We start from the raw sequence: 9,750 nt of genomic DNA, 5'->3' as shown, positions 1-9,750 counted from the left end.
CGTAGTGTCTTGGAAGGGTCCACGGATGCCTCCTAGACCTAAGTAATGAGCCGATCCATGAACCCGTTTATAGGTCTGTTATAAGGGAAGTGTCGTGTACCAGGGTATTGGGCAAAACTATAAAAATTTTGGAACGAGTCAAAGGGTAGTTCTATGGATTTCTCTGAGATCCGGTATTTGCGTAGGGTCTTGGAAGGGTCTACGGACGACTTCTAGACCCAAGTAATGAGCCGATTCATAAACCCATGTTATAGGTCGGTTATAAGGGAAGTTTCGTGTACCCGGGTATTGGCAAAACTATAAAAATTTTGGAACGAGTCAAAGGGTAGGTCTTGGGAATTCTACTTCATCCGGTTCTTGCGTAGGGTCTTGGAAGGGTCCACGTATGCCTCCTAGACCTAAGTAATGAGCCGATCAACGAACTCGTGTTATAGGTCTGTTATAAGGGAAGTGTCGTGTACCCGGGTATTGGGCAAAACTATAAAAATTTTGGAACGAGTCAAAGGGTAGTACTAGGGATTTCTCTGAGATGCGGTATTTGCGTAGGGTCTTGGAATGGTCCACGGACGCCTTCTAGACCCAATTAATGAGCCGATTCACAAACCCGTGTTATAGGTCTGTTATAAGGGAAGTGTTGTGTACCCGGGTATTGGCAAAACTATAAAAATTTTGGAATGAGTCAAAGGGTAGGTATTGGGAATTCTATTTCATCCGGTTCTTGCGTAGGGTCTTGGAAGGGTCCACGGATGCCTCCTAGACCTAAGTAATGAGCCGATTCATGAACCCGTGTTATAGGTCTGTTATAAGGGAAGTGTCGTGTACCCGGGTATTGGGCAAAACTATAAAAATTTTCGAACGAGTCAAAGGGTAGTTCTAGGGATTTCTCTGAGATCCGGTATTTGCGTAGGGTCTTGGAATGGTCCACGGACGCCTTCTAGACCCAAGTAATAAGCGGATTCACAAACCCGTGTTATAGGTCTGTTATAAGGGAAGTGTCGTGTACCCGGGTATTGGAAAAATTATAAAAATTTTGGAACGAGTCAAAGGGTAGGTCTTGGGAATTCTACTTCTTCCGTTTCTTGCGTAGGGTCTTGGAAGGGTCCACGGATACCAACTAGACCTAAGTAATGAGCCGATCCATGAACCCGTGTTATAGGTCTGTTATAAGGGAAGTGTCGTGTACCCAGGTATTGGGCAAAACTATAAAAATTTTGGAACGAGTCAAATGGTAGTTCTAGGGATTTCTCTGAGATCCGGTATTTGCGTAGGGTCTTGGAAGGGTCCACGAATGCCTTCTAGACCCAAGTAATGAGCCGATTCACAAACCCGTGTTATAGGTCAGTTATAAGGGAAGTGTCGTATACCCGGGTATTGGCAAAACTATAAAAATTTTGGAACGAGTTAAAGGGTAGGTCTTGGGAATTCTACTTCATCCGGTTCTTGCGTAGGGTCTTGAAAGGGTCCACGTATGCCTCCTAAACCTAAGTAATGAGCCGATCCACGAACTCGTGTTATAGGTCTGTTATAAGGGAAGTGTCGTGTACCCGGGTATTGGGCAAAACTATAAAAATTTTGGAACGAGGTAAAGGGTAGTTCTAGGGATTTCTCTGAGATCCGGTATTTGCGTAGGGTCTTGGAAGGGTCCACGGACGCCTTCTAGACCCAAGTAATGAGGCGATTCCCAAACCCGTGTTATAGGTCTGTTATAAGGGAAGTGTCGTGTACCCGGCTATTGGGTAAAACTATAGAAAGTTTGGAACAAGTCAAATGGTAGGTCTTTGAATTCCTCTTAGATCTGGTAATTGCGTAGGGTCTTGTAAGGGTCCACGGACACCTCCTAAACCCAAGTAATGAGCCGATTCACAAACCCGTGTTATAGGTATATTATAAGGGAAGTGTCGTGTACCCGGGTATTGGGCAAAACTATAAAAAGTTTAGAACGAGTCAAAGGGCAGGTCCTGAGAATTCTCCTCGATCCGGTTCTTGCGTAGGGTCATGGAAGGATCTACGGATGCCTCCTAGACATTGGTAATGAACCGATTCACAAACCCGTGTTACAGGTGTTTTGTTAGGGAAGAGTCGTGTACCCGTTTATTGGCAAAACTATATAAAGTTTGGAACGAGCAAATGGTAGGTTTAGGGATTTCCCTTCGATCAGGTATTTGCGTAGGGTATTGGAAGGGTGCTCGGAAGCCTCCTAAACCCAAGTAATGAGCCGATTCACAAACCCGCATTATAGGTATGTTATAAGGGAAGATTCGTGTACCCGAGTATCGGGCAAAACTATAAAAAGTTTAGAACGAGTCAAAGGTTAGGTCTATGGATTTCTCTTTGATCCGGTATTTGCGTAGGGGGTTGGAAGTGTCTACGGACGCCTCCTAGACCCAAGTAATGAGCCGATTCACAAACCCGTGTTATAGGTCTGTTATTAGGGAAGTGCGTGTAGCCGGGTATTGGGCAAAACTCTAAAAAGTTTGGAACGAGTCAAAGCGTAGGTCTAGGGATTTCTCTTAGATCCGACATTTGCGTTGGGTCTTGGAAAGGTCTACGGACGCCTCCTAGACCCAACTAATGAGCCGATTCACAAACCCGTGTTATACATCTGTTACAATGGAAGTGTCGTTTACCCGGGTATTGGACACAACTATAAAAAGATTGGAACGAGTCAAAGGGTATGTCTAGGGAATTCTCCTAGATCTGGATCTTACGTAGGGTCTTGGAAGGGTCCACGGACACCTCCTAGACCCAATTTATGAGCCGATTCACAAACCCGTGTTATAGGTATATTATAAGGGAAGTGTCGTGTACCCGGGTATTGGGCAAAACTATAAAAAGTTTAGAACGAGTCAAAGGGCAGGTCCTGAGAATTCTCCTCGATCCGGTTCTTGCGTAGGGTCATGGAAGGGTCTACGGATGCCTCCTAGACATTGGTAATTGTTACACCCTAACACGTTTAACCTTAAAAATGACGCAGCGGAAAAAGAGCTTTAAAATTTCTTTCCTTATTAACGACATTACTTTCACGAAGGTTCCAAATTCTAAAAATGTTAAACGTTCTATAAAAGAATTCACAACATTCATACTAAAATTTAGATTTCTAGACATTATATACTTCAACTATGTGACCGATCTATCCGTACAATCCTTGCTCTTGACTCGATCTACGTCCGCTTCACTTCCTTAGCAGCAGAAGAAGTCCGTGTAGTACCTGTGGGCATCACATACAACTTAGCCATTAGTCGATGACAACATCATATAACATTAATCTCAAATAATTAAAGATTGAATAACGTTCGATAATGTAACTTCATCCATTCGAATAACCCTTCTCCTTCTCTTGTTCCGGATTCGGCTTAAATTTCATAAGAATCCGATGTACTCATTCCTGCATTACGTACTGACCTCAAACGCATAATTAGTAACGTTAAAATTCTAACATATCAATTCATACACACATACGTACTTACATACAAACATACATACACATATGCATACATACATACCTTTCCTACAACCTTACTTACGTGCATACACCCATACATGTCTTTACGCATACATACATACACAACTACATACGTACATACCTTTCCTACATCTTTACATAATCATACAATATTTACATGGGTCTTAGACTTAGGTTTACAACTCATAAGCGTCAAGGGAACACTCGAAATCATGATTGGAAGGCTCGCCATAGACCACGGGTAATATACCGAAGCCTACGATGCATAATTAACATAAATAACTAAATTTCAGCTTTTTGGACATGGGGAGGGCGTCGGCGACGGCCCTAGGGGTCGTAGGCGACGACCCTTGCATTTACACGTAGCCAAAAACCTCCGTAGGCAGCAAAATAACCCGTCAGCAAAAACTGACTTTCCAGGGGTCGTAGGCGACGGCCTACTTGGGCGTAGGCTACGGCCTCTAGAAAATCAGTTTTCCTGCTGTGTTGATTTCGTCGTTCGAACGCACTAAAACGCGCATAACTTTCGAACCGTTTACCCGTTTAACCTCCCGTTTCTTCCTACATGCTTGTAAATTTACATTCTATCATATTAACTTAAAATCCTACCTCCGGATTAAGGAAATTCTTAACTTACGTGCATTCGACATATTATCATTTTCTAACTATTTGACCCGTTTGTGCATTTATCGACATAATCTGTTTATTTGACCTCAATCTCATATGAACTTAATCATTTTATTAACGACTATCATAAAAGATTAAAACTCTCGTATGCCTTGCATCCTCTTACCCATTTTCGCCCAAAAGCTCCTTTTTGACCCGTTATGGGTATTCATGCATAAAAAGGTCTACGACATACAAAACCCTATACTTCGCTTTCATACTTGACAAAGACATTACTCTAAACGAATAACTCGTTTCCAAACGACTTTTAAGGTCGTTTGCCCCAAATACCCATCAAGGGCGTTTTTGTCAACCTTGCCCCATCCTTAACAACAAAGTACTATCTTGCATAAGTAACCAATCCTATCACTTAGCTACAATTCTTAATCACACCTACCTTGCTCGGATCAAAGCTAAGATCCGTTTAACACTTCATCGATATCATACCATTCATTCCTATATGACCTCAATTATCATACTTAGTTTAAGTTGCACATAACTTCACATAAACAACTAAGAAGTAATTACGGAAATTACTTACCTTGTGCATCCGTGCTCGTAACCGCTTCCTTGTGTAACACCACGTAAAAACGTGTCCAATTATACATAGACACGTGTCCTAAACTCTGACTATGCGAAAGATTGAATTTAAGGGACTAAAAGTGACAACAGTGAAACTATGCTTTCGCAAGGACTAAAAGTGTCAACATGTCAAACTTAGGCCTCTGAATGACCACATGTGAAGATGATATTCTTAATTGGGTGATTGATTCGGTATACGAAGTAGTTTGTGAAAATAATCGGACGATTATAAATTACAAGGGTTAAAAGTGTCAATATGTGAATCTTGGTCTCCGAGTGGCCTTTTAGTGAAACCAAAGCTTCGTAATATTCAATCATACTCCCAAGAATGTATGATAAAAATTTCACATGATTCCGAGATCATTAAGTATGATTTTTAAACTTTGGATTAAAAGCGTCAACTTGATGAAACTTGCGGTTACAAAGGAATTTAACGAACCCGAGGCTAACGAGGTTTGTTTGTCCATCCTTGGGCTCCAAGAAAATAGTTACAAGGGCCTTGATTGCTAAAAATGGAGTTAAAAAGGATTAAAAACGTGCAGGGACTGAAATTGCAAGTTTTTAAACTTGTTGAGCTGGTAATCTGGGTGCTCGCGTAGCGCGAGCCCGAGGCCCTTCACCGTCGCGCTACGCGACGGCCTTCGCTGGGCAGAATGATCTTGCCAGGTGCGGGTTTTGGCTTTCCACCGCCTTAATCTAGTTTGTAACGAAGTTTGGAGCTATATGTCGGTTTATTTTAGTAGCTTGGACACCTGGGTTGATCTCCTAGCCTCAAATAACACCTGGAAGCAATCCTTGATCAATTCTTTCACTATATAAGGAGAGCTAGACTATTGTTCTTGGCACACCAATTGTAATCAACTTCAAAGGACTACCTCTGGAGCTTGCTAAGGACTTGCAGAAGATTTGAAGTGTAGAAAAGATTGCTAGGACCTGTAGTAAGCTTCTAATTACTCTTTTAAGTTGTTTAATTAGTTTAATTGCTTAAAAGTCAAACTTAGTGCCTAATCAGTTTGACTTTCGTTTTAATTACATGTGGCTTAACCACTGATCAAATTGAAAGTGGTTATGAAACCACATTAGTATAGGTGATTAACCCCTGAAAGGGTGTCTCCTAATTATCTCGTTTGACTGGTTAATTGTCGGGTCAAAGTAGTTTGACAAAAAGTCAAACTGGACAGAAATGACAAAAATGATTCTAATTAATAAACCAGAGGTTCTAAATTATATTATAACATTCTAATGACTTGGTAATGATTATATAAACATGTTTTATCAGTCCTAATCCGACAATTAATCATCTAAGGGCAGATTATAACCGAAAGTCGCAAAAGCTTGACTTTTGCTATGACTTCCAGTTCTGACCCATTCAAGCTTAATTCTTCCACGTTTTAAGCTTCCATTAGGACCATACTACATTGTAGTATAACTCTCTGAAGTTATATTGCATGGTGCCTAATCGTTTGTCATTTATGCTCTTGATCGTAATTATGCTCATTAATGCCTAAAACGCCCTTTTTGCATAAAATTGAGATTTTTAGCAATGTGAATGAACTAAAACCTTTGCTACTGATATTTAGGCATGTCCCGAAAATTTGACATCAGTTTGGGGTCTAGAATGGGAGTTATGCTCAATAGCGTAATTAAGGGACTTCTTAGTAATTAGAAAGCGTAATTAGCATAAGGCCCATCTAAACCCGATTTCTATTACCAAACTTTTTACCTACTGATGTTAAATGATATTTTGGGATTTTTAAAGATTTTTATTTATTTTTAAGCTGAACTTAACATAGGATTATAGTCTAGTTTCGGTAATTACCAATTTTACCCTTTTCATGCATAAATGAGTTTTACATAACTTTTTGAAACCAAACTTTTTGCTACTGATCCTAAATGATAAATGTATTATTTTGAACCCTATAAACTGACCAAAATATCAGATTTCCTATCTTTACCATATTAGCCCTTTAAACCGCATATTTAGCGTTTATAGCACCTAGTATGGGTCAAAACTATATTTATCATATAAAACTCATAACCTACTAATGTTTTAAACTAATTTACATAATATTACAGTAAGCTAATGTTTTAAACTCAGAAACTTATTTTAACCCCTAAAAGCCTATGTAAAATTACCAAAATGCCCCTACGGTGCATAATTGGTTATAAAAGGTATATTTTCCATATATTAAGTATCCTACTGATGTAACTTAATAAAATACATGTCCTTACTAATCTAATCAGACCTGGAACTCAGTTTTATAAATAAATTCTTTTATAAGCATCAAAATTACCAAAATGCCCTTTTGGTACTTATTTTGGTTTAAATTGCTTTTTGGGCATAAATGTTGATATACTACTGATATATTGACATATTATGAGCATAATAATGATTAAGACCTGTTTATAGTTTGTCCGGTTACCCGTTACGCATTTACGCGTTCGGATCGGCTTACGTGACTAGTTTACGTAAAATAGCCAAAACGGGCTTAACCTAGTTATTAAAACCTCATTTTTCAGAATGTATTTAGTTTACCCATATTATACAAGTACCCAAGCTTGTCGGGTCTAAATCACATTCTATCCCGGTCTTCCGTTTAATCTACCTGTTAGGTCCGTAAGGTTTCTTTCTAGCTAGTTGGTCTAAGTCTCTGACTTAAGTAAAGACCCATTAGCATCCTAATAGATAATTAAACCTTCTATACAGATTTATAGCTTCCGGTAAAAAGTATCTTTCAAGAATCTTAGGAATTTACTGCTACATCAGGTAAATACTTTTAACTTAATTTTCCCTATACGGGCTTGGGATACGGTATATTAATACCGCTTGGTCGGGTATGGGATTATTATGTCGGATTGTGATTTAATAAATCCGCATAACCCGTTTTAATCTGTATTGTTTGATAACATAAACATTTGGGGGTTAACGACCGTGTCCTGGATATCCTTGGCTCATTTAAGTTATTAATGGCCACGACTACGCACGGGGTGCAGGCATGCACCCGACAGATGCGAATGCTAAATATTAATTTACCCACAAGTTGGGGATAACTCCTTTGTGGGTTCTATAAGTGGTGAGTCAGTTAATCATGTCCGGCTTACAAACCGGCCCCACATGTATGACAAGCATGTAAAACTGTATACAAGATTTTATTAAGATTGTCCCAAGTTATGAAAGATTTGTGCCTTGTGCATCTAAACCAATTTTCTTAAATGTTTTCAAAACGAGTCAGTTAAATTGTATTTACCAGTGTATACTGACGTATTTTCCTAAAGATTGATTTGACAGGTACTTATCGAAATAGGCTGGAGCTATAGGGTGTTGTAGAGGAACTTGCAAATCCCATAGATACCCTGAGTCTGTAGTTTTTGTTTCTTTGTACTTTATGATCCGCCTGTGGATCTTATTACATTCCAGTCTGTATTTTCTTGTATTCGAACATCGACAGACAGTATGGTTTGTAATAGTTTAATTACCCAGCCTTCTGCTGTGCTATACTATTGTGTGTGTTGACAATGATGATATCAACTACGTCACGATACTCCCCACCGGGCCCACCGGTAATATGTGGAAATATTGGGGTGTGACACCTTGCCTCATCTTGACCCGTTAGCCTTCGTGCTTGGCCCATGCTCGTGTGATTCCAATTCTTTCATGTCGCCATGCCATAATCATGTTAGTATTCATGCTCATTCAAATTAACACATATTTACCTATTCTTATCAACATCGGCTTTTACTAACATGCATACGACATGATTTGTCAACCATAATATTTAATATCTTCTAAATCCAAATTCATTATCACACATAACACATAATCAATGCTCACTTAATTATACTTTCATAACTCTACATTCGACAACCGTATTGTTCAACATTCACACAATCAAATTATCATCTTACATATGTACACGACATAATTCCAACATTATCACTTATCAATAAACTACGCATCTCACATTCGTACACATTTGCTCTTAATCACCATAAATCAAGCGCATAAAGTACATGGCGAGCATCACATCATTGGTGCATAAGGTACAAGTTCCTAATGCATAATTTTACCAAACCATACATTCAAATCCGAATTTTCATAATGACTCTACCTTAAGCATACTTAACTTATTATTTTGCTAACGACTACACCATAAGCACCTTCTATACATAATTACCCATAACCTTCATACAATTTCACAATTTTGCTCTCTTAGGCATTTCATCGAACACTTGGCGGGTGTACTACTAACAAAACATTATGTACAAGCTTTTAAAGCGTGATTCCTACTAATTCTTCACATAACTTATTCACAATCAATCAAGTTCATAACAATATTTCGTCCTAACTAGGAACACATGATTGTGACATCAATTAGTCATAACAAGATCATCAACAACAACCAATTAACAAGTAGAAACCTCAAAATTTCTAGTCATTCCTTGACATGCAAGTGGGTTTTGCTTAAATCCATGTTCTTATTCAAAATTCAACATGTCTTGATGTCTACACAACTATGGCAACCATCATTCATACTAGATTCATCATTACATTCACGAATTATACTAAACCCACTAAATCAAACATCACCAAATTGCAAAATTCGACTTACTTGATGTAGGAAATACTTAGGTGATCATTAGTCCATGTTCCTTCTTGAATTTGAGCTACAATTAACCCCTCAATTTGGTGATCTTCATGATTAGGGTTTATGAACCTTCAAGGAGTTCCTGGCTCCTTCTCGAATACACGTACGTGTGTGTGTAATTGTGTGTTTATTTTACATATATTAACTCAACTTTCTTATTAACCCACCTTTAGTCCCTTGTGTTAGCCACTAAAGCACAAATGGGTACAACTTTAGTCATTTAGTACTTCTAACCACACACACACTTAACTAGGTTAAATAACCTAGTTATTCATTTCGTGCTAAGTCATATAAGAACACATGGCAATTATAAACATTCGGGTTTTGGGATGTTACAAATCTACCCCCCTTAAAGAAGGTTTCGTCCCCGAAACCCTTCTCGTTCCTTCTCTT

At 38.8% G+C, this 9,750-nt stretch overlaps 1 long non-coding RNA gene across 1 annotated transcript; it reads right to left on the bottom strand.

Annotated features, from left to right (window-relative positions):
- Positions 1-4,314: 4,314 nt before the first annotated feature.
- Positions 4,315-9,464, bottom strand: LOC110945124. Its single transcript, XR_002595044.2, has 3 exons — positions 9,322-9,464; positions 8,303-8,361; positions 4,315-4,698 (listed from the first exon to the last, which is right to left on the bottom strand). It is a non-coding gene; the product is annotated as an uncharacterized LOC110945124 (long non-coding RNA).
- Positions 9,465-9,750: the final 286 nt, after the last annotated feature.

Source organism: Helianthus annuus, chromosome 6 (genome assembly GCF_002127325.2).
Source record: "Helianthus annuus cultivar XRQ/B chromosome 6, HanXRQr2.0-SUNRISE, whole genome shotgun sequence".
NCBI classification, from domain to species: Eukaryota; Viridiplantae; Streptophyta; class Magnoliopsida; order Asterales; family Asteraceae; genus Helianthus; species Helianthus annuus.
The sequence above is the reverse complement of the archived record's forward strand: the minus strand, read 5'-3'. Positions and strand labels throughout refer to the sequence as shown.